At 37.2% G+C, this 6,887-nt stretch overlaps 1 long non-coding RNA gene across 1 annotated transcript; it reads left to right on the forward strand.

Moving 5' to 3' along the window:
* The first annotated feature begins 3,213 nt into the window (after positions 1 to 3,213).
* LOC130992929 (uncharacterized) lies at positions 3,214 to 6,412 on the forward strand. Its single transcript, XR_009091489.1, has 3 exons — positions 3,214 to 3,626; positions 5,582 to 5,645; positions 6,170 to 6,412. It is a non-coding gene; the product is annotated as an uncharacterized LOC130992929 (long non-coding RNA).
* Positions 6,413 to 6,887: the final 475 nt, after the last annotated feature.

A 6,887-nucleotide genomic window follows, 5' to 3' on the forward strand; every position in this document is an offset into this window, starting at 1 on the left:
TTTTTCCTGAAACTTTACCGGGATTACCCCAGATCGACAGCTTGAGTTTACGATCGAGTTAGAGCCTAGCGCCGTACCTACGTCGAAAGCGCCGTACAGAATGACCCCCGCTGAGTTGCAAGAGTTGAAGCTGTAACTACAAGAACTTCTAGATATGGGTTTCATTCGACCCAGTGTTTCCCCGTGGGGAGCACCAGTTCTTTTTGTTAAAAGAAGAATGGAAACTTGAGGTTGTGTATCGACTGTTGAGAGTTGAACAAAGTGACGTTAAAGAATAAGTATCCGTTACCCTGGATCGATGATCTGTTCGATCGACTACAAGGAGCGAGCACTTTTTCAAAAATTGACTTGAGAACGGGATACCATCAGCTAAAGATACGATCGGAAGATATTCCGAGGACGGCATTTCGTACAAGATACGGACACTATGAGTTTATAGTAATTCCTTTCGATTTGACGAATGCTCCGGCAATATTCATGGATCTCATAAATCGCGTTTCCGCGAATACTTAGACAAGTTCGTGTTAGTCTTTATAGACGATATCGTGATTTACTCGAAGAGTAAACGAGAACACGAAGAACGTTTGAGGATCATGTTGGAGAGATTACAAGCTGAAAAGCTTTATGCGAAGTTAGCAAATGCGAGTTTTGGGCTGGAGGAAATCAATTTTCTCGCCCATATTGTTTCTGCGAGAGGAATCGAAATGGACCCAGCGAAAGTCCAAGCGGTACAGGAGCGGAGATCGCCAACCACACCGCACGAGATTCGCAGTTTTCTGAGATTAGCAGGATACTATCGACGTTTTATTAGCGGCTTTTCGAAAATCGCTAAGCCATTGACGCACCTGCTAAAGAAAGAAGTCAAGTTCGTTTGGACGGACGAAGGCGAGCGGAGTTTTCAAAAGCTGAAGAAAAGGCTTATTATTGCACCAGTGTTAGCTATTCCAAAAGCGGATCAAGAGTATGCAGTTTATACTGATGCATCGAAAAATGGTCCAAGATGTGCACTGATACAAGAGTGAAAAGTTATAGCGTATGCTTCACGACAACTGAGACCGCATGAAGTGATTTATCCAACGCATGATTTAGAATTAGCAGCCGTAGTGCATGCTTTGAAGATCTGGAGACACCATTCCTACGGAGTACGGTGTGAGATATACACCGATCATGAGAGTCTCAAATATTTCTTTGAGCAAAAAGATCTGAACATACGACGAAGAAGATGGCTAGAGTTGATGAAGGACTACGATTGTGGAATAAATTATCACCCTGGAAAAGCTAACGTTGTAAACGACGCATTGAGCAGAAAGAATCAGGGAGAGTTAGGATTTCTCCTTACACGAGAAGTGAACCCAATCAAGGAATTCGAGAAGATGAATTAGGAGGTAGAGATACCACCACCAACGACAGAAATAATAATTTCTGCACTGAGCATGACACCTGACTTACGATCGAGAATAGTCACAGCTCAGAGAGAGGATGAGAAGATGGAAAGATTGCGAATGAAGATTCGAATCGAGAAAATAGAGAATTATCAAGAGGCGACAGATAATGCCATTTTAGTTTTAAGAGAGCGACTGTGTGTGCCTGATAAAGAAGAGCTGAGAAACGAAATTTCGAGAGAAGCTCATGATACCCCTTACACCGCACATGCGAAAAGTATAAAAATGTGCCAAAACTGAAACGACGCTTTGATAGGAGAATAAGAAGCGAGAGAGGGCATCTTCCGTAGAAAGATGTTTGACGTGTTAACACATGAAGGCGCCACTTTGGCAACCTTATACAATTATACCTATTAAAGACTTCCACAATAGAAGTGAGACCACTTAGCCATGAGTTATGGCAATCGATTAGCAAAATCGAGAAAAGAAAACTCAACAATTGAGTAATCACTGATAGATTCTTTTGACGTTAGAAATGATGTTTGTATAGGTTTTTCCCTATCTCGGGGAGCATGTTATTTTCGAGTTAACAAGAACTCAAACCGAGATATATAGGACCTTATGATGTATTAGAGTAAGTAGGCCATGTAGCTTATAAGCTAGCGTTGCCTCTGAGCTTCGCGAACGTCCATGACGTTTTCCATGTTTCTCAATTGAGAAAGCACGTGTTTGATCCAAAACACGTCATCCATTAAGAAGAAGTGTCCCTGGAACCAGATTTGGGCCATGAAGAGAGACCTGATGCTATGTTGGACTGGAAGATCCAACAATTGAGGGACAATTCGATTCCTTTGGTGGAAATCCAATGGAGACATCACAGTCAAGAAAAATCAACATGAGAACTGAAGAGAAGATGAAAGAGAAGTACCCAGAGCTTTTTCCTGAAGAGGAATAACTCAAATTTCGGGACGAAATTTTTTTTAAGGGGGGTGGGATGTAGCACCCCGTACTTTTCCTCATGTTGTGAGATAGTGTCTTAACACTAATAAGAGTACTGAGATGTCGAAATACGAGACTACTTTTTTTATGAGTAGATAAGACAGATTGTCTTTTAAATAGAGATACGAGTGAGTAAACCGATGATAGAGTTAGAATGATGAGATTTGAGAAATGAGTTGAGATAGAGATGCTGATTGAATTGAGCTGAGATTTTATTTTATTTCCAACTACCGGGAATAGAATTACCGGATACCGAATTATCAGAGACTGACTGTCCTATTAAGAAAATAGGAATAATGAGTTGGAAATAGAGTCGAGGAAGAAAGAGTGAGAATCTTTGATAAATAGAGTCGGTTAGAGAAACGTCTAACTTATCTGAGTCTGCCGACTGTTTTGATGTGATGTTATGTGAATTTACGTGACTGAGTGATTATGTGATTTTGTGACGTGTGTCATTATGACCAAGTTGTTATGATTTTTATTTTGAGACCTTAGCACTTGGATTTTTTTATTAAGTTTCCAAAGACAGTGCAGTTTATTTTTACCGAGAAATTGAATGATGACGGTTTATGGAAATTTTTCCGAGTATAATAATTTTTTTTATATTATTTTTATTCCTACGAAGAGGAATATTATAATTGAGTGAGTGCACTAATATTGGTGCTATTATTATTATTTTGGGTCACATGAATAATTACTATGGTACTTTATTAATGAGTAATATTTCCATAGTTTTTGTGATTATTATTTAATCACCCTTCTCACACTTTATTTTAATTCTCTCTACCATATGTTATATGCCTAAATTTTGCTAAGTATAGAATTGAGAGAGTAGAGAGTTGAGAGTATATTATGGAGAGAGTAAGGATTGATAGTGTAGAGATTAGAGAGAGATTAGAGTGAGAGAGAGATCAAAGGCATTAATTGCCAATATTCTTTAAGATTTGCAAAATCTCTATAAGATCATCTAAATCTTGCAAATCCATTCATATCTCTCAAGCAACTCTCTCTCTCCTTCATCCTCACCAATCGGCCACCTCTCTCTCTCCTTTCTCTCTCATATTTCCTCCATTGTCAACCATTGGAGAGACCTCCGAAGCTTCACCAAAATATGCCAAACACATAAATCACCAACAAAATTCCACCTAAACACCTCCTATCAACTTGAATCCAAGGAAATCCTTGAAGATTGGCTTCAAGACTAGTGAGAGAAAGTTTGATTGTTGGTGAAAAAAAAAAACTTGAGTAAGTGATCTCTATATTCATAGATTAAACTTGTATGATGATATATATGAGTATATTTGAAGGATTGAAGCAAGAAATCACCCCCTCTTTTATTCTTCAAGATTTTCGAAAATTTGGGTGTTCTACCCTTCAAAAAATTTTCTTCTTCTTTCCTTGAATTGAGGTGAGAAAAATGATCTATGTGATGTTTGGTAATGATTTGTGTGTGTTTTGAAAAGCTATGCTTTGTGATGTAAAAATTTGGTTGAGTTAGTTTACCCCAATTTGGGAATTTTTGAGTTGATGATCAAGGTGATGAATTGATGATGTATATGAGTCCATGAGATGTATATGATGATGATTGATGGAGTAAATTGAGCATATGATGTCAAATGATGATTTTGATATGAGTTAGTTTACTAAAATTAGGGCTATGTGTATCTATGCTCTAATTTATAAAATTGATGGAGTATATGTGAGTTTAAATGACTAAAATTGATAGATATATGATGAGATTAAAGATCCATGTGAGTTTATAAAATTTCAAAGAGTTTAGTTTAATAAAAATTGGGACTTTCTTGTATATATGTCTATTAAGTGTTTTGGCTTAGAATATAGGTAATTGAACATGATGTTAGTGTTTTAATATGTTTGATTAAGTCTTTTCTAAGCTAAGTAAAATTTTGACTTGAGTTAGTTTATGAGAATTTTTGAGTTTTCATACCTTGAGAAGTCAATGATTGATAACATGAGGTCTAATTTGCTTTATGACCATTATGTGAAAGTTGTCATGATTTATGAAGAGTTATATGGATATATGAGTTTTTATTAGAGTTTAGTTGGCATGATTATAGGGGATTTATTTGTGTAAAATGAGTTACATGATGTATGAAGTCAATAATGAATGATTGAGTGTTTTTGAGCATGAGATTGAGAAGAGGATTAAATTGATGCGTTTGTAGAAACGTTTTCCTTGAGATTTGAGTTTATGATGTAAGAGGAGATTTGAGATTGAGTATGATGAGTATTTTAATGTTTTTGAATGTTTTTGAGTGTTATATGTGTTTAAAATGAGCTTTGATTGATTTTCTTTGAAGGAATGTTGAATTGAGCATTTAAGAGTTTGAGATGAGTTTTTGGTGATTTTTCGTAGGCTACTGACCTACTGTGATCGACGGGTTGTCGATGTCTAATGGCTTTCAAAATTTTACAACATGTCCCTACATGAGTCTTGAGCATACCGGTAAAATTTCAAGTCATTCGGACTTGATTTACTATTTTTATAAAATGCAAAACCAAATCTGCACATTTCTACCGGGAATTTCGGAGAACAGGGGACAAAGTCATTCATCTCAGTAGCTTCCTGTGTGATCTAGCTTTCTAAATTTTTATGGTATCAACCTTACTGTATGGTATAGATATCCACCAAATTTGGGCTCAGTTTGACAACGTTTACTATTTTTCAAAAATCAATGTTTCCGATTGCTCAAAACTGCCGAATATGGTAGACCGTGGTAAAAACGCCATATCTCCCAAACCACTTGGAGTTTCTGACTCTACTTTTTTTTTAATGAAACTAGACTCACATACCTTTCTTTTGGTATGAGTCTGGAGTCCAGAAGATGTCGGAGTCAGAACGTGTTAAATTTTGACGTTGAGTCAGTGGGAAAAACAGAACATGATTTGTTGATGTTTGATTGTATTGTCTTATGTGCCTTATGTGTTTATGTTGCCTAAGTGTTTTAATGAGATTAGACGAGTCTTATATGGGAGATAAATCGAGACTTAGAACCATGATTTTCTTGAAACCTATCCTTGGACTTAAGGATTTGAAATGAGTGAAGAAGTTATGTAGAGTCGATTAAGAGATAGAATATAAGATAGAGCATGAGTTAAGGCATGAGTTTTTGTCGTTGAGTTCTAATCGAGATTCATTTTATGACATGAACCTACGATGATGACGATGATCCCTGAAGACACGAGCAGAGCAGGGAAGTAAGTAACTCCGCTTTGACGGGAGTTTTTGAGTAAGGTCTTCAGGTGGGCAATATTTTGAGTATACATATATTATCCGAACTTTCTAAAATGATTTGATGATATAATGATGTTATGAGCTTATCAAATAAATCGAGATAAATGATGTTTGAGAACTGTTTGACTTGCCAATTTTTGATGTTGAGCTTGTATGTTACCCTCTACTGATGAGATAAGACGAATTGGGTCCTGCCACAAGCGGGATTTTGTGCACAGAGGTGACTGTGAGCCGTCTGCGGGTCGGCCGGTCACGGTACTTGAGAGGGAGGCCTACTTCTCAGTACCTTTGATGATGATGAGTTGTAGATGTGGTACATACATGTTGAGATCTTTGACTGCAGTCGTTTACTTATGATGTCATGATTATGAAAACTGCATGCACAGACTCATTTAATACTAACTTATTCCTGTGTATTGCTGAGATGTGGCAAGCTTCAAACTTATAGCTCTATGAGCACCTTTCTTGATTTTCGGCGTTTGCCCACTGAGTATTATGTACTCACGCCCTGCATATATTTCTAAATGTGCAGGCTAAGCGAGGAGCGAGATTGGTCTGGTGCTGGCGGGGAATTGTTAGAGGATGTATTTACTTTATCGTATTTCTATTTTGACGATAAAGTCTTGATGATTGATATACTTTGATTTTCTTTTGAATTTAAGCAATGTATTCACGGTTATATGTCTTCATACATATAATCGGTTCACCTTTTGCTGCGATACTCTGCATATTGTGATTCCTTACGAAAAATGAGCGATACCCGTTTTGTTTTTGATTTTGAAATTCCTGATAATTAAAAAGTTATAACGACATTGACGAAATTACCCTTGGGTTCATTTATGATAATTTCCTTAACACCTTTTGATGCGAGCTTCCGCTTGATGTTCGACCTATTCTTCTTATCTTTTATTCTTTTAAAAATAGTCGTATCGATACTCGTACCCCACTATCACTAGTGTCGGGAATCGGGCTGCGACACGAACGTTGAACCTGCTCCACAACCTCTAAAGAGTAACTACACCCATAGGCAGAATTACTACGGTTTCATCCGTGTGCCTTAACTTAGAATAGGAGTTAAGATCGATTAAGCTCAAGGCTAGAAACCTGAGATAGATGCCTATGTGGCACTTGGATATAATTTTGGAATGGAATAGTTAGAAGAAAACCATGTGAAGATACAATTCAAGGAGAGACGGATATCTTTTCAGCCACCTGGCCAAGAACCTACTTCCTTCATTGGTATTGAGAGA

This window comes from Salvia miltiorrhiza, chromosome 7, assembly GCF_028751815.1.
Source record: "Salvia miltiorrhiza cultivar Shanhuang (shh) chromosome 7, IMPLAD_Smil_shh, whole genome shotgun sequence".
NCBI lineage: Eukaryota > Viridiplantae > Streptophyta > Magnoliopsida > Lamiales > Lamiaceae > Salvia > Salvia miltiorrhiza.